The sequence below is a fragment of the Herpailurus yagouaroundi genome, unplaced genomic scaffold, assembly GCF_014898765.1.
Source record: "Herpailurus yagouaroundi ecotype Mexico unplaced genomic scaffold, PumYag 142, whole genome shotgun sequence".
In the NCBI taxonomy this organism is placed as follows: domain Eukaryota; kingdom Metazoa; phylum Chordata; class Mammalia; order Carnivora; family Felidae; genus Herpailurus; species Herpailurus yagouaroundi.
Genome location: NW_024412397.1, coordinates 28,858,415 through 28,881,254, shown reverse-complemented (window position 1 = coordinate 28,881,254; position 22,840 = coordinate 28,858,415). Strand labels below are relative to the sequence as shown.

Here is a 22,840-nt window from a genome sequence, read left to right as displayed (position 1 = left end):
GAAACTGTACCAGGGAACATGAGCAGAATCCCAGGAAGGTGGAAAAGGGGGTACTTTTCCTCCACTCTGGCTCATACACAGACACACTGGCCAGCACCACAATCCTAGTGATATGGGTGACAGACTAAAAACCACTTCTAGGTTTCTTAGCGTTTTCTTTCTCTTCCATTCAATTCTTTGGACTTTTCCCAGCTGATGTTAATGACTAATTCTTTAGTGACTTTAGGGGCACCTGGGTGGCTCAGTCAGTTAAGCATCTGACTTCAGTCAGGTCATGATTTTGCGGTTCATGAGTTAAGAGCCCCGTGTTGGGCTCTGTGCTGACAGCTCAGAGACTGAAGCATGCTTTGGATTCTGTGTCTCCCTCTCTCTCTCTCTTCCCCTCCCCTGCTCTCTCTCTCTCTCTCTCTCTCTCTCTAAAAAATAAATAAACATTAAAAAAATTTTTAATTCTTTAGTGACTTTGTTCTTTCTGTTGAGAGAAAAAAAAATATTTCTACTAGCCTTAGGTTTGCAGTATAAATAATGTCTCTGGAGATAGTGTTTGACCCTGAGTTGGGTGACTCCAACTGCCAGGGGCAGTGAGCTATAACAAACGTGGATCTCCATGTACAGCGCAGCCCCCAGGCCCAGACCTGATGCTCACAGCTGTGACGACATGAGGGTCATTTAGACACTGTAGGTCAGGATTCCCTCATCTGTCAAATCAGGTGGATGATGCTCTCCTCACCACCTCCCCCACTTTCTTATGGAAATACTGAGACCTAGGGGCTCAAACAAGTAAATAGACAGAAAGTGCTTTGAGAAGCATAATGTGCTAAATAAATGTAGCAGGCGTCATCATTATCACTGTGCTATTGCCATTATTATTTTGTGGTCAGCTCAGCTTTTCTTAACGCAGAGCAGTTAATGAAGTGGCAACTGTATTGGTTTCCCACTAGGAGGGTGACGGGGCCAAATGAGGCTCTATTTTTATCCCATTTTAGTGTCCAGTTTTTTTTTTTTCCACAACAGCTATATCTAGTGGGTTTATCAGTATTTTAATTACAGTGCCACTTTATTATACTTATTCCTAACAAAAATCAGGCCAAGGACATTTTTTTAATTTTAAAAATGGTAGATTTCCCTAAAGAAATCCTAACTTTCACCAGCAACCATAACACTGCTACCTTACCTCTAAGCTTGGTACCTACAACTTTTAATGAATTATTTTCAGCATAACCAAATTTTTTAAATTGTACTTGAAGGTCTACCAGTAGAGAGAAAAATGACAGAATCTGTTTGTTATCAGGCTTTGGTTTATAAATTTTTCACCAGCTGAGATGCATTTTTCCTATGGTCATGAGGATTTATGGGAATAGGAAATTTAGAAATCAACATAAAGTCAGACTAGAAGGGCCAGACAGACAAAAAGAAAGAATACCCACTCCCGACCCTGGTGCATGGCCATTCTGTTGCTTCCTGCAGCATTTCAGATAGGCTTGCCCTCGTATCATCATCAAAAACAAGCAAACAACTGCCTCATTGGAAGGAAAAAATAAATGTTGCAAAGTAGGGAATCTAGCCCGTTAGGGCCATAAAATATCAAGTTATAAGGGGTTTTGTAAGCATATGGCCCCAAATATCCATTTTATAGATGAGAGAAGTAAGACTTACATAGGTGAAGTGTATATCCAAGATCATATAGATGCACAAATATTAAGTTGAGCCATATATTACTTTCCTATTGTTGTTGTAACAAATTACCACATACTTAGTGGCTTAAAGCAACACATATTTAATATCTCACAGCTCCATAGGCCAGAGGTCTTACACAGGGCTCACTGGGCCAAAATCAAAGTGTTGGCAGTGCTACATTCTTTTCTGGAGACTCTGGGGAGAATCCATTTCTTAGCCCTGTCCAGCTTATAGAAGCTGCCTGCATTCCATGGCTTGTGGCCCCGTCCTCCATCTTCACAGCCAGAAATATTGGGTCTCTCTGATCTTTTTTCTGTAATCACATCCCTGACCACAGCCAGGAAGGGTTCTCTGCTTTTAAGGACTCATGTGATGAGACTGAGTCCACTTGAATAATCCAGGATAATCTCCCTATCTTTAGGTCAGTAACCTTATTCACATCTGCAGAGTCCATTTTTAGCATAGAAGATAACACATTCACAGGTTGTGGGGGATTAGGGTGTGGACATCTTTGGGTGGGGATGGCCATTAGTCTGCCCACCACAGGGAGAATGAATTTATGGAGAAAGAAAATGGTGAGATAGAGCGTTGATTGCTTGAGCAAGAAAATAACTGTGGACCCTTGTGGTAGGCTAGAGTCTCTAAGATTCTGACTCCTCTTGGAGACTTGTTGGAAGTAAGAGTGCTTAGGATCAAGCCCTGCAGGGTAAGGGAAGGAGGGAGGAATGGGCAGAGAGAGGCGCTGGGCAGCAGGCTTTCCCAAAGCCTCAGCTCACCCCATGAGAATCCAAGAAGGGGATGGCCCTTCAGAGTTGTCATCAAGGTCTCAGCCTTTAAACTCTTTCCCTCTGATTGCTGTGACCACATCAAGCAGTCACAGGGTGTGGGCTGCCCCAACGAAAGGTTGTGATCTTGAACAAGTCTGCTTTCTTCAGAGAGGACAACTCCCAGTAGCTAGTGGAATTTGTCCTTCATTGATGAAAGAAGTTTATAAGCAGACAATCACAGCTTCTACCAGAGAACTTGTGCCTATGTTTCATGCCCACGTTTGAAAATATTAATAATAATAAAGTCAGCTGTGATCTGTTTTGAATGATACCTATTTGACAGATTTTGCAAAGTGATTCATCTATAGCAAGACAAGACAGGGTCTAGAAGGAGACTTGCATGAACATGGAAGCAAAAGCAGGAAGGAGTCACATGGGAAGAGGAGAACAAGACTGGGTCAGAAATGGTGTGGACCCCAAAGGAAAGGACAGACAGATTGCAAGTTCTGGCGACTAAGATCCAAACCCAGGTCAAAAGTCCAGTACTCTTCCCAAGCCACAGCAGAGAAGTGGACATTGGCAGAGGCTACAGGCAGGGGTGGTAATGCTGCTAATTGGTTTAGAAGGATTCCAGCAACTTCCATCAGAGACTGGTCAGGACATTGCTGTCCATCATCAGCCATGGAGGTGACTAGGGAACAGGTAAGAAGTCCTGTTTCAGTAGAACTGAGGAAAGAACAGGAACCAAATTACCAAGGAAAAGGGTGTTCTGTATGAGATTAAGCAGGTGAGCTGTGGTCTCATGTCATCTAGCCCATGGATGTCATTTGGCACAAGGCCAAGTCTGATTTTGGCACAAGAGCACAGGATGCTCCAGTCATCTCAGTACCAAGGGTTAGACAGATGTGAAGGCATTGCTGTGTGCTCACTCCACAGGAAGTCTTTTCACAGAACATCAGGGCTAACCTTAATGTTAATTTTAACAAAATGGTATATGTGAGGAGGGTACAAAGACTGATATGTTCCCACCCTTGAATCTCTGTGACTCTCACTGTCTTTAGTCAGTGCTAAGCCCAATACCTGCACCAGGGTTAGCTTAGTCTTTTTTTCCACACAGACCTCATGGAATCTCAACCACCTCCTCTTCTTTGCACATCCAGACTGAAAATGTCTAAAGGAAATGGTATTTAAGAAAGGGACTTCTTGGGGCACCTGGGTGGCTCAGTTGGTTGAAGTCCGACTTCAGTTCAGGTCATGATCTCATGGTTCATGAGTTTGAGCCCTGTGTTGGGCTCTGTGCTGACAGCTCAGAGCCGGGAGCGTGCTTTGGATTCTGTGTCTCCCTCTGTCTCTGCCCCTCCCCCACTCACGTTCTGTCTTTCTCTCTCAAAAATAAAATAAACATTAAAAAAATATTTTTAAATGATAGGGACTTCTTGCATCTTCTAGAAGTCTGTGTAGATACTGCACTGGGTCTACCATACTTACAAAGTAGATTTCTTTCTCCTACATGCATTGATTCAACTGGTGACAGCAAAGCACTTCAACACAGTAAACACCATTACCTTCCTGTAAGTCCTTTGTCACATGTAACTGTCAGCAAAAACACTAACAAAAACTTCTGTTTTTTATAAAGGCTTCACATTTTTACCAAGAACTTTCATGTCCATTATTTCATTTTAATTTGACAATACTACTTGGGGAAGGAACATTTTATGCCCCTTGTAAAGATGAATAAATTGAGATTCAAAGAGTTTAAGTGACTTACCTCAAGTCACAGGTTAGAGTCTGAACCTGGAGCCGGACCTTATTAACACAAGTTGCCTCCACCACCTTCTCATGGTATGTCCACCCCAGTGAAAGAGCTGTGTCTCATAACCCTGGAAGTTTGGGAGAAAGGAGTAGGAATAGTAGAGAAGGCAGAAAGCTGAGGAAAAAAATGTCCAACTTTCACCTTTTATCTTAGGCTAGTCCTGAGTTTATTGCTTTTGACTCTTTTTGACTTTAGCTCTGTGTTTTTAATTCTCCAAAAAATTCTTACATCCTTACCTCATTTGTTCCACTCAGCAGTCCAGTCCCGTGAGGTAGGCAGAGCACATCTAACAAGGGATGATGAAGCTGAAGCCCAGAGAGGTTAGACCACTGGCCTAAGAACAGTTGGCCATCTGGTGGCAGTGTTGGAGCTGGAACCCAGATCTTTGCATGGGGATGGGTTGGGGGGGAGCACCTGCTGAGAGAGGTAGGAAGGAGGCATTGCCTTAAAAGACTCGTCAATATTCATATACATTTCACAATATACGGAAGTCAAGCCATTATGCTGTACACCTTAAACTTACATGTCCATTGCCTGTCCATTGATGATATCTCAATGAAACTGGAAGAAATAAATTTAAAAATTCATACAAAAGTAAAAGGGGCCAAGAATAGCCAAAGAGTTTTGAGAAAGAACATAAAGAAGAGGGGCTTACTTAACAGACATCAAAACTCATGATAAAACCTTGTGATGGAGGTGTAGGGATATAGAGATTAATGAAATAAACTAGAAAGTTCAGAAAGAGACCCATGCATTTTGGGAAGTTGGGTACAAGACAGCAGTTGATTACAAATAAATAGGTAAAGTATGGACTTTTGACATTAGTGTCACAACAATTGTCTCCCCATACTCGAAAATTAACATTAGAGTTCTATTTCATATACTAAATAACAGAATATTGCAGATAAACTCCAGGTGGATTTGAAGCTAAAAGTTCAAATAACAACAACTTTTAAACTATTAGGAGAATGGGGTGCCTGGGTGGCTCAGGTGGTTAGCTGTCTGACTTCGGCTCAGGTCATTATCTCATGGTTCATGAGTTCAAGCCCCACATTGGGCTCTGTGTTGACAACTCAGAGCCTGGAGTCTGCTTCTGGTTCTATGTCTCCCTCTCCCTGCCCTCCCCCACTCATGCTCTGTCTCTCTCCATCTCTCAAAAATGGATAAACGTTAAATTTTTTTTTAATTTAAACTATTAGAAGAAAGTTCAGAAAGATGTTTTTATATCAAACCAGGGAAATATTTCTTAAGATTCAAAAAAAGCACAAAAGAAAAAGATAAAGTGGATCACATTAAAACTTAAGATTTCTATAAGACAAAAGACACCATGAGCAAAGCCAAAATACAAGTGAGCTATTTGTAAGAGGCAGTTGCAATGCATTTGACCAACAAAGGATTAATATCTAAAATATGTTGGTAAAACACTGCAACAAGGAAAAGACAAACAGCCCAACAGAAAAACAGGCAAAATATAAAAATAGAAATGTAAATCAAAATGGCCTATAAAAACATGAAAAGATGCCCTACCTCATTAATAATCAAGGAAATGCCAATTATAGCAAACAGATACCATTTCACACCTACCCAGTTGTCAAACATTAATAGTTCAACGGTGCTGAATTTTTGAGGGAAATAGGCACTGTCATTCTAGAGGGAGCACATTATTTAACCCCTTTAGAGAACAATTTGGAGAAATCTTGTAAAAATGAAGGTATGTGTCTCTATGACAGCTAGTTTTATGTCTAGATATATACCCTAGCAAAACTCACTCCTATGTGTAATATGACTTGTAAAAGGATGTTTATTATTGTATGGTGTGCAATATTGAAAATTTGGAAACAATCTAAATGTTCATCAATAGGGCAATGGAAAAGCATTGTACATTTCATAGCAGTGAGCCTCCCTGAGCTAGACTCATGTATCAAGGATTATTTTAGAGAAAAAAAAGAGAAGGATTTTTTTGGAAATTCCAAGTTAAACAAAAGGAATCATATCATATCAGTGTACTGCTTACATCCATGTTTAAAGCATACACAACAATACTATTACTTACAGATTCACACATAGGTGTGGTAAAAACATAAAAACACAGAGAAAGATCCATGCAGTTCAGGAGAATCATTTTCAGAAGGAGGAGGCTAATAGGCTCAAGGATAGTACACAGAAGATTCAACTGAACCAATGTTTTATTTCATTAATTAAAAAAAAAAAGCTAAAATAAATTCAGCAAGATGTGAACATTGTACCATTCTGTGCTGTGGATATTGAGTGTGTGACATAGTAAACAATTCAAGAAAGAAAAAGTTATTCACCAGCAGCCTCTCTTTCCTCCGGTGGAAATGAGAAGGCAGTGGGGAGCATGAGTCTGCAGGAAACAGAGCTGACAGCTTTGAAGATTATTTTGGCTTTGGATTTCTGCTCATGCACACACACCGAGACAGTTCCACACACGGGAGCAGCGGGGTCATGCACAAAGCGCTGCCAAGCAAAATAGTCAAGGCACACAGGGGGCTCCGCCAGCCCCAGCTCTGCCAGGGCATCAAGAACATTCTGTGGCTAGGAACAGGGCCCAGGAATGACAATGGCTTAAATACAATAGGACATTCTCTCTCTCAACATAAAAGAATTCAGAGGTTGGCAGTCCGGGGCTGATAACAATGTCTGTGCGATCTCTCCAGGACTCAGGTTCTTTCCATCTTTCTGCTCTGCCATCCCTAGTTACATGAGTTCCATCTCCAGGGTCACTTCATGATCTGAGACAGCCCCACAACTAAAAGTCATCAAGGTCAGAAGCAGGAAGAAGCAGGGAAGGACAAAATGTTTCCTATGGGCCATCCTATACCCTCCAACAATTCTTTCCTGGAAGTCTGTAACTTGCCTGGACATTTTATTGGCCATTCCTAACCCCAAAGGAGGCTAGGAAATGTTTTGTTAAATGCAGTCAGCAGTGTGCCCAGCTAAAAAGCTGGGAGCTCTAATGCTAAGGCAGAAGGGGAGAGGCTAGTTGGTTAACAGCTAGTGGTGGCTCCCAGTCAGCAGTAATGCATTTTGTGCCCCTAGACAAGAGCTTGCCTCCTCTGGACACTGCTTTCCTGTCCATGCAAGAAAGAGCATTGACTAGGTGGCTTCCTCAGTGGAGCCAATCATCTTTGCTGTTAATCCTGTCACACTTTGGTCAAATTTCCACTTGGGTAATTATACCTGAAGCCCTTATCTGCCCATTTGGCTTCTACCACTCAGGGATAGGTCTGAGTTGGGCTGCTAACCTTTTTCTCCCCCCATAGTTGTCCTTCTGCACTTATGCTTTATACCCCCCACTCTAGGAATTGCAGTTTTCTCTTCTAGGCTCATCAACTGCTAAAAACACCCAGATTCTAACCTTCCAACTCACCTCTTCAGCAAAGAGCCTTCCCTGGCTTGTGGTACCCGCACTGAGACCACTTCATCTCTCTGTCCATTGTCAATAGTTTCTTTCACATAGACAGTCAAGTACTTTTATTGATGATGGGCCTTCAACTGTCTGGTGCAGTGCTCGTAACTTTTTTTTCCAGAACCCCTCTTCAACTGAACATTCTGTGAAACCCCAAGGAAATGGATAAAATGAATTAAAATGGTGGTGTGCAATGGGGCGGAGCCCAAAGTCTTCAGAACACGCTCTGAAAAGAGAACATCTTGCCCTTATTTTATGAATGAAGACATTGCTGCCCTAAGTCAGAATTGAATTGTCCCTGGTCATACAGCTCCTAACAACAGTGATGATAATGACAGCATTAGCTAACACTCACCCTCTGTGTCAAGCACCAGTCTGAGTGCTTTTCATAGATTAATTAAAGGCGCTAAAAGTAAAATAATAACAAGTCTCTGATTGCACCTTAGAAACAATATGAAAGTCTGTTTCTGTCCAAGACCCAGAAAAAACCTTTATACAGAAATTGCCAAATACATCATCTATTGTATAGCTATAAAGTGATAATGTATCTGTACTCTGTATAGCACAAGTTTTCTAAAAGGTTTAGCAATCAAATAAATCAACAACAAGGAAAACCATTGCCCAAATACATTCCTGTATTTTATTACTGAAATCAGCCCAGGAGAATTTTGTTTGCTGGGGGCTCAAGGAGCAGCCATAAGGGAGCAGCTGGAGAAGCCCCTGGACAGGGTCAGTGTCAGATGCCCAGAGATGGAGAGACTCAGAACAGGAAGGTCAGCAAGAGGCTGCCAGACAGCCTGAGCCAGGAGGCCTTGTGCCTGGAGGTGACAGGAACAGCCCAGCTGGATGGGAGCGCGCTGCTTGCTGTAAGTGCCATAAGTAGTGCTGTAGACGAAATTGGCAGGAAAAGTGCGTGAAGCTCACACTTTCTCTGCATCTTCACCTCTCCCTCCCACCACCACGCCTGCTTCAGGAGAGTCTCAAATCTATTCTAAAGTGAACGCTCCATCTCAGCTCAGGATTCATCCCCTCCTGTCTCCTAATTAGGCTCCTGCGTTCTCACCTGGTCTCTCCCTTTCAGTTAGATTCTTCCTCCACAAACACATCATCTCCCATTTTTAAGGAGATTAAAAAAAAAAGAGGGAGAGAATTTTCCTTGGTCCTGCTTTCCCCCCAGGCTAGCACCCCATCTCTCTACTTTCCTTAATTGCCAGATTTTAAAGAAGTACTTCTGTGTTCACTGTCTTCCCTTCCTCATCTCCACCTTCTTTAACACCTCACAGTCTGCTTTCTGGTCCCACAATTCCACAGAAATTCCTCTGCCAGATATGCCAACTTGTCCAAGCCTCAGTTTGGTCTCTACAGCATTTGTCACTGTGTAACCACTGCCTGGACCCAACATCTTAAAATAGTTGCCTCCTCTGGCCTACATGATGACGTTCCCCTGTGCTCCTCTGAAGCCTTCTCATCTCCTTCCTGGTCCACTCTCCCCAGACCACCATCTTAGTCCATTGGTGGAAAAGAGACCAGAATAATTCAACACCCTGGATGTTTGGGGTTAACGTACTCTTTCGAAAATCTGATGGACGTTTTAAAGAATCTCCCTAAAATATGGTGTATATTTACATATACAGGCATACGGACATATAGAGATAGATAGATAGATAGATAGATAGATAGATAGATAGATAGATAGGATAGATAGATATGCGTTATTTCAGGAGAAGCTCACGGACTCCCTAAATTAAGGACCTCTCCCCAGAGAATAGCTTTTTGTACAAAATGCAGTTATAATGTCATGTGTCTACCCCATATTGCTGTTAAATCACACGTTTCTAGTAAGTTCTTGGCTTCCAGGGGTGCTATAATGGAGTCACACACTTTATCAGAAGGAGCCCATGATTCCCATCCCAGTTTTCATACCTTAAAAGCTCAATCAAGTAACCTCTCTAAACAAGAGTTACCTCCTCTGTAAAATTGGGCATTATAATTTCTTCTCTGTGGCACAGGATTGTTGTAAAGGTCAAATGAGATCAGGAATTTGAAAACATTTTTGCAAACTTCAAAGCAGTACAGAAATGATTACCATTAAAATCACTGATCGATATCCTTAGGGGTGCACTAGCAGGGTGTAAACATGGGTTTTACTCCTCTGTTGGGCACCATCTTATGATCTGACCTGGGTCTGTTTCGCGGTTTGTAAACTGTAGATAACAGCTATTGTAGCTACCTCATAGAACCACTATGTGTATCAAATGAAATAATGAATGTGGAGGGGCTTTGCAACTCAGCAAGACCGAGGTGCCTGCCATTTCTCATCCTCTTCTTTGTCTCTCTCCATGTGCATTAATTGAGCTCCATAAGCCCAGCAGAGTGAGGCTGTGCTCACAAGAGTCCCACCGTGCCCAGTGATGGAGCATTCCTACAAAATAACTCTAGAGTCAAATTAGACTCCAGTGAGTTAATCATGGATAATGTAATTATAAGAAGCAGCAAATAAATTGATAATAATTGGCTACTTATTATTTTTATAAAGGGGACATGGAGAGAAAGAATATAGTGTGTGAGAAAGATTATCCATTGTAGAAATAATCACTCCTTCTAGCCACTTGGCCTATATTTGAATCCACCCCAAGGAGCACGCATGTCTCTTTGGTATACTGGGTTGCTATAAAATACTTCCTGACCTGAAATCCTGGCTTTACCTTGATGCATGAGCATTCCTAGCCTCTAGTAGGTGTGCACAGGTTTCCAGCTCTCCAAGAAAGAGCACAGCAGCTGGAACTGTTGTGCTTTCTCTGTTCCCAGTCCTTTCTTCTGTGTCCCGCTGTGCCCAGCTGAAGTTCAGAGCAGTAGGTCAGGGACAGGTGCAGACAAATTATCAAGCTTAAGATTGATCCATCTCTGCCTTTTCACCAGGTTCTCTTTGGTTTCAGAAAGAGGTGGGATTTCCATGGTGCTATGAGAAGGGAGGACTAGCTATTATCTGGTGAAGACAAATCAGGGATGCTGTCAGAGTCAAATAACAGAGCAAGAAGCATTTCTCAACAGTCTCTAGGACCTGAGAGGTGCAAAACTGGCCCTTCATTCCAGAAGTGAGGAGCAACAAAGTGTCTTGGGTTCCGTGTAGAGAGGAAGAAGAATAAGGAAATGGAAGGGAAGCTAATATCTACTGAGCCAAGGACATTACCTACATTATTTCATTCAACAATACCCTCTGGCATGGGATTATTGTCCCATATTACCAGCAAAGAACCCGAGGGCCAAAAAGGCTAAAACTTGCCCTAGATCATATAGAGAGTAAGGAACAGAAGGACTCCAAATTCCAGACCATTTCCACTCTGCAGACTGGCTCACCATAGGTGTCAGAGATCTTTCCAAGTATTGGGCACACCCAAATAAAGAGTAACTCTCCAGTTATGTCCCGTCCACAGACATTCCCCTTGATAAAGAACCTTTGATTATTATGTGATAGACACAGACTATAGATGAATAAGAAGACTCCAGTCTGAAATGGAAGACGCAAGTCTTGTAAACTTAACTACGTCCCTCATGCTTACCTATAAAATAAACAGAACATTATCTCTCTAGGAAATGTGTAAGTTGTGTAACTCAAATGCTGTGATATTTGTGAAAATACTTTGTCATAGTCAGATAGAGAAGGTGGCATTGCCTCCATTCACAGAGCTGCAGCTGAAGGCCACGTCCCTGGCATAGACACAAAAGAGCAAACGCTACAGAGGTCCTGGAGCACTGGATAAGAATGAAGCAGGAGCCTAGAATGCAGCTGAGGTCTGATAATGAATTACTAGGTCAGAGCAGCACTAGCAGTGGCAAGGGACCCCACACATGCTGCTTAAAACCTTCCTAGGATCGATGGGGTCCCAGAGCCTTGGACAGAGCTAAGTCTTCCTGTGTTAAGTCTAGTGGCTTCCAGCCTGGGAAAAGGAGAGTCGTGGGGAAAGAAGCTGACAGGTCATTGCAGCTGGCTAGAGCAAAAATACCAAGAGAGATGAGCTCCAACTTTGCTTTTCCCCCCTTATCCCTGGATATGGTTTCCTGTTTTTATGGCTCTAGACAAAAGTATAGGCTGTAAGATCCCAAAGGGAATGGACTCTGTCTCAGATGTTATTGGATTTCCCATAGAACCTAGAAGAGCACAGAGCTCAAATAAGTGGTCCATAAAGACAAGATGCTGTGCCGTTGCCTTGTGAGTTCGCACAGCTAACTTTTCCCATAATGAATTTTTTGTTAGGCAGAAGATCCTAGAGGACTTATTAAACAGGGAGATTCCTAAGTTCTGCTCCTAGGGATTCAGATTCATGAGGCAGGGATGGAAAGAAATGTGCCTTTCACAAACTCCCTAGTTGTTTCCAATGCAGGTAAGCCCTGGGGCAAAAGATTTGAGAAACTCTGTGATAGTCTATTCTTCCACATACTATCTTGTATTGAAATGATCTATTTATGGGTCTGACTCCCCCCACCAGACTCCAGGACGGGGCCTGTGTCTCCTCATCCTTGTACCCCAGAGCCTGGCAGAGCACCTGGCACATGATAGGTGTTTGGTTGTGCTCAAGAATGAGCCAAAAAAATACACCCATTCCCATGGGAACGGTTTCAGATCTAGGGCTTATGTTGTTGACAAGCATCACTGGTAATCCCCATATACCGTAAATATGGCAACAGTACTGAATGGTGGGATGCTAGAGCGATAGAACTGAAAAGTACCCAAATCCCTTCTTTAGCATCCCTAAAGCAAAGGCACAACTCTGGCTCTCTGCAATTATTTGAGTCTGTAGGATTATGCTCTGAGAAGCATTTTCTCAGAGATCATCTAGCCAACGTAATTACAGTCACTTTGTAGACAAGGGGATGGAAGCCTAATGAGGCTAACTGACAAATTAAAGATTGCACCCTGAATCAGTGTCATGCCCAAAACTTAGACCCAGTTCTCTGGATTTTCTGGGCAGAGCTTCCTTAAAGCCGTAAGATTCTAAGAACCTGTATTGGTTTTTGTGTTTCCTTTTTTCAAAGAAGGGTCAATAAAATCTTTTCTTTTTTTAATGCCTCTACTGCTTGCTACAGGGATATTTGTCACACGAAGAAGGCATCATTTTAAAGTTCCCTGGACAGCTCTTACCAAGAACCTGGGCCATGGAAAGTCTTCCCCAGAGCCCTTTGGAATTCTAAGAAGGAAACAAAATTAGAGCTAATTAAGTGTGTAATTACTGTTGATTGTAGCAAGCATGCTTCTTTTAGGTCAGATTTATGATGCAGTGGCCTATAGTGTTTGTGACATGTGATAGCATTGAGTATGTTTTCAGGAAATGGGGACCTTGTCTTGGCCTTGGGATTATTACTAGAGGCAGGTTTTTGTAGGATTGAGGAACAGACTGCAGTGGATTTCACAGAACAAGCTCTACAAAGGGCATCTCCATGTTATGCACATTAACCAAAATGGAACCATCCTGTGCTCTGCACTTGCCAATGGGGCTTCTCTTCTTCAGTGCTATGTCCCTGCCCATCCAAATGTTTAGTGAATCACATTAATGCAACTAACTCAATGTCTGGTTTTATGTGTCCTCCCTCCATTCTCTGTTCCTTCAATTTGGGTTGTCACTGTAACCCACCTATATTAATGTTTTCTGACTCTTCAGGTATTCTTGCTACTATGTCAGGCTCCCTGAGAGATGGGTTCCTTTTCTTCAGTCCTTGGGCACATCTTCACTTTTTTTCCTTATGCAAAATCTTGTACACTCTTTCTTGGCAACTCTAGTTAAAATGCTTACTTACAGAGGTAGGCGGACCCCATCTGTAGTAGATCCAATGAGAGAGGCTGTGCCCCCTTCTTCTTTGCCCACCTGTGCTAATGATTTGAAAATAAATCCCTCTGATGGCTCAAGTGCTATCTGCTGCATTGTAATCAGCCTCGTGGATTCAGAGTAATTTTCCCCATCAAAGACTCTTCTCTCACAAGGCTTCCCACACCACTGGGAAATGGGTGAGACAGAAAGGATTGTAAAGGATTGTGTCCATTTTGCAGGTTTTGAAGCTAAGGATCAATGATCAAGCTGACTTACCTAAAGTTAGTTAGTAATAGGGCCCCTTCAAGAACCATGACTTCCTGTATGCTGGTCTAATTGTCTTTAGTCCTTTTTTCCCCCTCTGATCACGCTCTTGCATAGTTAAAGTGTACTCACAAGGTTGGCTGATGTGTCCTCGGTAGGATGGAAGGGAAGGAGGAGGAAATCTTTGTTTTCATCTCCTGGAATGTTCCAATGGTTCCAGCTGTGGCTACAGTTCATGACTGCAGGGATTTTTTGCTTGTTTATTTTCTTTTGAAAGATTCTATCTCAATTCCAGAAAACTTTCCAGCAAACAGTACTTTGAGGCAGCTGGGGAAGGGAAGGCTGTTCCTTCCCTGTCATATGTCCTTAAAATAACACAATGGGGGAGGCAAGCCCTCAGGGCCCCCTTGAGGTACCAAGGATAGCATAATGAATTGGCTAATCATAAACCATTCGCTCTTGAGTTCCAAGCGATATGGTAATGAATTGCCAACGAGCCATTCGCCAGACTGCAGCCATATGGTGAGGGATGGGACCCTGGCACATTGTAGCCATACTGTGGATTTGTCTGTGTAATTGTTCCCATCCAGGACCTCCCTATCTCTATGGCTGCTAATTAACGTCCTGTTTAAGCTTCTGTTGTCAAAACTAATTATTTGTTTGTTTTATGCAGACAGGTCTTTCTCTTATCTGGTTAGTAATAGTGACCATTAAGAAATTAAAATGCGTTTGAGTTCACATAAAAATATTTAAATTTTACATCTTGTATTGCCTAGTGGGTACTGAGGCCCACCAGCCTTGGCCTATGGTAGCAACTCAATCTAGGAGCTTATTAAAATCAACAAATTATCATCTTTCCCAATAGAAACTCAAATGAGGTTTCAGTTCATTAATTTTCCCCATTGCTCTTCCTGTCCATGGACATTACTGTAGTTGGTTCTTCAGCTATAAAATGTGGATTTTATGATAATAGTGACGATAATAAAAATAATCAGGAGAAGAAAGAGATTCATCTATTAGAATAAGGCACCATTTCAAATACATATTTCCTATTAGTCTGAGGAGATGGTGAAATTTTGGAAAGAACAATGTTGGTTTCCTTTTGCTCTTCTGCCATTTTGTTTCCTTGCCTCTTTAATTGCTTTCCTTAGTTATTACCCAACCAGGGCCAGAAAGAGTTTGGGGAAAACCGAAAGAAAACAGAGCAAGGCTACCCTGAAAGGAAAGGGGAATGAGGACCTACTACCAGGAAACAGCAAAGCCAATTGGAAAGAAACTATCTTATGAAGGATTTAGGAGACCAGCAGCGTCAGGGAGGCTATGAGTTGGTGTGCTATTTTCCTACACCAGCATGTGTCCATCATTCCCCGACCCTCACCACTAGGGAACAAGGGGTACTGACCCTTTATCCCCAACACACATCTTTCTGACAGCCTTTCCCCACTGACTGCCTATAACTCCTGTGCATTGATCTTCCTTTTATGATAATGTTAAAGAATATGAGGAAATGAAGGCAAAGAGGAAAGAGGATGAAGGTGTGAGGAAGCCCCCAGGGTAGTGTTTTCTGAGAACGCTCCTGGACTCCTCCTCGTCTACGGGACACAGTGGGAACAGTCTCTCTGTTTCACAACTTCCTGATTTTTCCCTGAGTCCGTGTCTGCACCCCAGAAACAGTCACTGTGTTAATTGCAAGGGTCAGGCCCGTGTCTTCCGTGGCATCTGGGACATGGTATAATGCACACAGATTTCCATATGCAGTCCCTCCCCGCAGTCCTCTGCCCCAGAGCACCCACACCACGTGAGAATGCGGCTTCTCGGGAGACGCTGACATTTTAATTGGAAGCATCTGTTGCCTTTTCTGTTATTTTTGGCCAGGTTTGGTTTATTTGTATGAGCCGATGTTTGTGTACAGACCCGCCTACGCGTTTCACAGGAGGCGGGACACAAAGCCTAGCATCACCGCCTCTCTCATTTTCTTCTCAAGTGGCTGACTGGGACATGTGACAAGGCCACCTGCATTCACCCCAGTCTGCTCTGTGCTGGGGTTCTCTCAGACGAACCGAGGGTGGGGAGGGCCAAATGGAGAGCAAAAAGTCACCTTCCTGGGAAAGGAGAGATTTGGGAGAGAGACGCCTGCCTCCCTCTTCCCACCCCTGGCCCCAGATTGTGGTGGGGCCTCTCCCACCACCCACCCAGCAGATGTCCCTCCCCTGCTCTGACTCACACACTAGCCAGGGTTATCATCCTCAAGTCACCTTCAAGCCCCGTTCCCACCGGCCTCTGAGACCCTGCCCTTCACACGGAAAAACCTCCCTTCTTTTCTCTGTCAAAGCTAATCATCTCCACAGAACCTCCCTACAGCTGGCCAGTGGGCCGGGCCACACATTCAGCAGGACTGCTTCCAGTCAGTAATCAGGACATACTGTGCTGTTGCTGCATTTAGAGCCATAGTGGGTTGATTAGTGGTCCCCTCCAAAGTTGTCCCCTCCAGAACCTCAGGATGCAAACTTTAGGAGATGAAGGTCTTTGCAGACATCTTTAAGGTAAGGATCCTGAGATGAGATCATCTGCATGAGGGTGGGTCCTAAACCACTGATGGAGGAAACAGAAAAGGAAATGAGAGAGGAGGATAGAGGCCAAGATTGGAATGATGCAGCCACAAGCCAAGGAATGCCGGGAGCCACCAGATGCTGAAAGAGGCAAGAAAAGCTCCTTTCCTGGAGCCTTCAGAGCAAGCATGACCCTGCCAACACCTTGATTTTGGACTTCAAGCTTCTAGAACTGTGAAAGAATAAATTTGTTGTTTTAAGGCACCAAATTTGTAGTACTATGGTAAAGCAGCCCTAGGCAAGGGTGATGTGATGCACAAAATTCTAAAAATGGGAATTGGAATCAGCCCTAGATTTGCCACTAGGGGATCTAGTCTGCTGTGTCCCCTCAGAGAGGTCACATAAGCCCCCTGGGCCTCAATATCCTGGCCTGCACATTGAAGGAGGTGGAGAAAATGATGTCTATGACCTCTTGCAGGTCTAGTATTATATGTGCTATACAAAAAAGAGAGGCTGTAACTACATAGGATGATGACATTATCAGCCCAAGTGCCCACTGTGAAAAGCAGACTAAAAAAGCCATCATGGATCAGAGGAGAACTTCACATGCGGCAATGTCAGTGAAGGCCTGGCAGAGGAGGCAGACTGATCTCAAGCACAGATTGGTAAAGGAGAGGAGCAGAGAGAGCATTAGACACAAGGGCCAAGGGGAGGTAACATGCAGAGGTTGGATGAGTGGGTCACAGTGAGGAAATGGGCCAGGGCAGAGCAAGAAAGACCATGAGAACACCACATTCCCACTCACCCAAAAGTCATCTTTTGGTAGTGTCTGCTCCACTGCCAGCATCCCTGCACCAAGGGATGTACTTTGCTCCATGGGAGAAATAAGACTCTTCCTCAGCTTGCACACATCCATGTATTAAACAAATACATATTGAACACTCACCATATAGCCAGCAGTGGCCCATGCACTGAAGAGTCAGTGGTGAGCACAGCCTGTGCCCTCAGTGGGTTTGCAATTGGATGGTGGAGGCCGATCATTGAGCATGTAACTATGTTCAAGGTGGTGGGTATTTTAGTCAAGAACATAAACAGAGGGATACCTCAAGCTGAGTCCCACCTAGTTTGAGGGGCTTGGAAATCTTCCCAAAAGAAATGACTTTAAGCTACCTGAAAAATGAATAAAAGTTGGCTAGTTGACAGGAATGGTGAGGGCTTCCTTTAGTTCTCCCTCATTTGAGTATGTGTAAAATAAAAAAAGCAGAAACATACAACAGGAATAAATAGGAACAGTAAGAAAAGGCAAGAAGAATAATCAGTTAGAAAAACATGGCCATCTGGGGCCATCTGGCACAGGGACAAATATCCCTGCACAAACTAGGGCCTTCCAAGTACAACTCTGAACCTAAAATACAAGCTCAAAATAGATTCACTGTCCTTTGCTTTTCTCAAAGGTAAGAAAGACTAGAATAATTTTCAGAAATGCCATCATTCAATATCATCAACAAGGCACCTTAGCTCTCTGGAAGACTGATTGGGGTAGATCTGTTCCCAGTAGTGGCTGGCCTCCTGAATCTTCTTATGTTGACTGTTACAGACTGGTCTTCATGTATGTTCTTGGTGTGATTCTCTTCTCTCTCTCAGCCCTTGGAAGAGAGTCCTAAGTTCCTCAAAACCAGGTCCTTTATTGTTTCTTTGTTTGCCAACCCATTCATGGGTGCCTAGCCATCTACAAAGTTCTCCTATACAAATAACCAGTGTTGATTTAGTGAGTCCCCTCAAACCTTCCAGCATCCATTCATATGGATCATTGAAAGTGGTCTGAAGATGTGAGCCCCGTAACTCAACAAGACTTTGTTAAAGGCTCTTAGTTCAAGGCATCATGCACACACAAAAGCACCTGTCCTCAGGGAGTTTACAATCTGGTTGTGGAGACCAAACATACACATGTAAAAATGTAAATGGAATCACAAAATGTAGAGATATTTGGAAATCAAGGATGACCTCTGAGCTGATATCATGGGTAGCAATGCCAGCATCCTCCAAATCATTGCTTTCAGGTCGATCCAAGGGAAAATTCAGGGATGAAGGATCCTTGGCCCTAGCCTGGGGACTGCAGATGGTGCTGGTCTATCCTGGAGCTTCCAGTATAGCCAAAGGCCTTGAAATCTCTTTGAAAAGAACAAGGATGAAAATAAAGACTCCATATGCCCCCTCATGGAATACATTCCACACCTTACCCAACTCATCTGTGGACCTGGCAGTTTCTGTCCCATCCCTCTTTGTAGCCAGGGACACAAAGAGGAGATGGACCAATGTCCCTATCTCTGCCTATCCATCTGTGTCATCGCCTCCCTATCTTCCTCTCTTTGCCTTTCTGTCAAAACCTGTCTGTCTTAGGGGCACCTGGGTGGCTCAGTTGGTTAAGTGTCTGACTTTGGCTCTGGTCATGATCTCCTAGTTTGTGGGTTCAAGCCGCATGTTGGGCTCTGTGCTGATAGCTCAGAGCCTGGAGCCTGCTTTGGATTCTGTGTCTCCCTCTCTCTCTCTCTCTCTCTCTCTCAAAAATAAACATTAAAAATTAAAAAAAAAAAAAACCTGTCTCTCTCACAAATTCTCCAAAAGTTTCCTTTCTGTGTTTTTCTCTCTATCTCTTTCTGCCTCACAGTCTCTGTCTCTTTCTATTACATGCACACAGTTATATTTTGGGGAGAAACCCCCTATCCTTGTCACAGTGAGCCTCAGTTCTAATTTATTAGCATGAAGGAGATCAAGGTTTAAAAGAAGAAGAAAAGACACTTACAGGAAAGCCATGATAAGGTTGTGACTGCATTTCAGGTCACTGAGGGGACAGGGAAGGAAAAATAAATTGGACAGAATTGAAAAGTTAAGACTCAGAAAGGCTGGGTTATATTATGTCAACAATCTGCTGCTATAATGGCCGTGATTCTGCATTCTGTGGGCCCTCACCCCCTGCCTCCCTTTGATTGTTTTTACAATAGGTGTTGGGGCCTTAGCCTTTGAGAAGTTCTGCTAAGATAAATTCTCTTTGTAGAGCTATCTCACTTGGAGCCCACATGGTTGCTTCTTCTGGAATACATAGGATTATGAGTCCTAGGCCAGGCCTCTGCTGCACAGAGGAGTAAATAAGTCTCCTTCAGTGTCAGGACTGGAAGAGGCTTTGGAGAGTGTCTGATCCATCCTGTGCTTAACAGAGAGGGAACTTGAAGCCAGAGAGATGAGGTTGTCCAAAATTCCACAGCTAGTTTGGGGCAGAGCCAGCCCAGAGCATTTCTCTACCACCTTCTCACTGTGCTTCCCAGGTTCCTGCCTCATCACCATCTCTAATGGGCAATGTTGGGTGAGATGCTTGACCTCTCTGAGCCTCAGAGTTCTTACTACAGAATTAGGGAGCATGGGAAGAGAGCATTTCTGAGGGCTTCTTGTAGAGTAACAAGTGCTTACAACTAGGTCGCCAAGCTCACAGGGAAGCAACCTGGCCCACTCTTTCATGGAGTATCACAATGTCACATTCCCCTTGGCCTGCCTGTCAGGATCCTGCCTCCAGAAAGTGGCCCAACCAGCTGTGGAATAAAAAGGCATTCAGCCCTGCTCCCCACACACAGGTGTCTGCCTCATTGAAAGAGGCTTCAAGATGCCCAAAGCCCCACACCAAACAGCTAGATGATCCCCTGAACTCAGAGAGGAAACTTACTTGGAAAGGTGACAGCTCACTAGCTTGTTCTCATCCTGCTTGCACAGCACAGCAGCATTTCCAGCTGGCATTTGCAAAGGCCATTTTCCCCACTGTGGATTCAGGACACCTCCCCACCAGCCAGTGCTCAGAGCTAGTTGCACCATTAGACATTTCTTTGGACACACACTCATTCATACACATGCACATCAAGTCCTGTTATTTTTATTGTCTTTTTTTTTTTTTCTCCTTCTCTCCTGAAGATCCCATAGAGTCCTCTGCAGGGCACAGGCGAAAGAAGACAGCCACCCACATGATATGATTTTACAGATAGCAAAAAGGTCCCTGTTCCTAGCTCATGTAGTAACTCCCTTTTAATTGTGTACAGAGTCACCCCAAGCCAATAGCCTTGTTCTCTTCCCAGCCTTTACAGGGAGCATTACCTGGGCCAGACAGTTTGGCTCTTAACACATCCATGGTACTTGTCTGTATTCAAAGCAGCACTTTATTATGTATAGCCTTGCATCCTTAGTCAACTGTTTACCACGTGAGGAACTTTTTTCAACCAGGATATAGCTTCGGTGGGGCAGAAACTATATTTGAGGCAACAAGCTCTGAAATTCTAGGGTGTATATAGTAACTTAGAGCTTCTTTTTCAGACTCTCACATATTACTCATAACAGTGGACCCTTTCAGGGTAACTTTTCCTTGGAAGACCCTTGTCCTCCAAATCAACCCTCACCCCTCTTTTAAGGTCCATTTCCACTGTTTTCCTTGTGACATCCTTGGCTCCATTCCATATTCCAATGACATTAGTAACCCCTTCCCTGTGCTTGCTCCATGGCCCTTTATACATACCTTTATCTTTGCCTGATCACAATGGTTCATTTTTATCTGCTAAATATCTAGATGTCTTTCCATCCAGAAGGTGAGCACTAGGTGGGTAACTGCCATACCCAGGAACAGCTAGCAGGAGACAAGCGAGATCTCAGGGATGTAAGCTTGAGAGAGAACGCAGTTGGAACTAGGTGGGAAAGAAGGAGGACCTAATCCAAGTGTCCCAAATTCTCCCACAAGAATTCTCCCATTTGTGTTAAGTCCTGTCCCCAAAACAGATCTTGGAAAAAGCATTGCCTTGGAAGAATAGTCCAGAATCCAAGGGGTGGGATGATATCACACAGGGATCAGGCCACCATCTGTATATCAGAAGGTTTGCTACAGTAGGCAAAGCATTACTGCAGAAAATGCCCAGGGACACCTACTATTTGAAAATAGGTAGGCTGTGGCCTCAAGGCACTGACTCATCAGTCTGCTCATGGCAGGGCCCTCCAAGGAAGAGTGGGGCTAGAAAAATGGGCTCTCGGTTCTCAGGGAATAAGCCTAGCAAGAACCCAGCCTAACAGACTAAAGTTTGAGATGTGGTTTGAAGCCCACAGGGGAATTAGGAGGCTGGGAAGGGAAACTGAAGCAGGAACCCAGATGCACGTACAGGAGCACATTTGGGGGGAAAGATAAATGCTTGGAGACTATATACCAGTGCCCATGGAGCATCCCTGGGCAACAGACTATACACTGTCCATCAGATGGTGGAGGTGAGGCTCCCAAATGAGTTCTTGGCCTCACCAGGTATAGCTCGTGAATTGGGGTAAACAGGCCCAGCAAGGAAGGAGTGGGGAGCAGGAAGCACAAGCCAGATTAGGAGATTCCCAGGCCAGGAGGAAGGGACCTTTTTCAATTTTACACCTCCCACACCCAGAAAACTGCCTGATCCCTATGAAGCAGTCAAGAGAGATTTGTTGGAGTGCATTTAGGAGTAAGAGAAGTTTCCAGATACCTTTCCATCATTTTGGCAGGTAACTCCCAGCTTTCCTGGTCAGGCCCTGCTTACTGGAACCCTCCGTCCAGTGCCACAGAGAAAGTGCAATTCCCCCTCTGCACTATTGCTCATTACCAAGAAAAATGACGGCTTGATAGTCTTCCAGCAAGAAAGAACGATCTATTTCATTTGGAAGTTTGGTAATTGATTAGAGCAATAGATTTTCTTCAGGGCAGCCTCGCTGGGAGAGTCTGGCTCGGGCACAGGATTTACATACATCAGGTTCACTATGCCTTCAGAGTTTGTCTGAGAGGATGAGATCACAAGGCCATTACTGGAGTGGGTGGTGGGCTGGAAGGATGGGGAAGGCAGAGGGGAATTCCCAGACATCATTTCTCAACAATGAGGGTCGTGTCTAGTTCAGAATACTTTCAAGTACTTGGTAAATCCATTACCAAGGGTCTGTCTACTCTGGGCTGTGATCAGAGAAAGGGCTTCTTTGAGGATCCCTGTTGACCAAGTTTCAGTATAGATGGTCTCCAGAAACTTACCACTAACCAGTGTGGTGCCCAGTCAGAGACGTGCCCAATGATGGCTCACTATTCCATGGCAGCACCTCAGCCTCGGTGAAGGGATGCCCCGAAAGTTCATATCATGGAGCCACTGTAGAGGTCAGTGGAGCCAGCTAGTAGCAAACACAGGTCTCTATTACAAATACCATCTGATGCATATCCTGATCTTATATACCCCAGCCTTTACTTCCCTCTCTGTGTGTCTCGGAGCCAAAACCTACTTTAAGAAAAACTCTCAAACTGGTCATTTACCCCCCAGTGTAAACATAAGTCATTATGTTCTCTTTCCCATAGTAACCTCCACTTTCAGCCTTATCACTAACTCTCTGGCAAAGAAATTTCCAGCATCATTACATTTATGAGATGGGGTGTGTGGAATACATAGGAGGGATACACACCACAGACAAAACACATTTTGTAATACCATTGTGTAATGATACTGCCTTTCTTTGAG

At 43.8% G+C, this 22,840-nt stretch overlaps 1 protein-coding gene and 1 long non-coding RNA gene across 6 annotated transcripts in view; one reads left to right on the top strand and one right to left on the bottom strand.

Annotated features, from left to right (window-relative positions):
- LOC121032985 (urea transporter 2-like) overlaps nt 1-22,840 on the top strand; it is a 469,683-nt gene that overhangs the window by 316,238 nt on the left and 130,605 nt on the right. The gene's annotated exons all lie outside the window — the stretch shown is intronic.
- Nucleotides 1-22,840, bottom strand: part of LOC121032987 (uncharacterized) — a 124,780-nt gene that overhangs the window by 27,829 nt on the left and 74,111 nt on the right. For 3 of the 4 annotated variants that reach the window (XR_005791636.1, XR_005791634.1, XR_005791637.1), the window contains 2 exons: nt 4,494-4,674; nt 4,213-4,324 (listed from right to left, as the gene is read on the bottom strand). This is a non-coding gene — a long non-coding RNA (uncharacterized LOC121032987). The remainder of the gene's footprint in view (nt 1-4,212; nt 4,325-4,493; nt 4,675-22,840) is intronic. The other variant, XR_005791635.1, reaches the window with a different exon arrangement.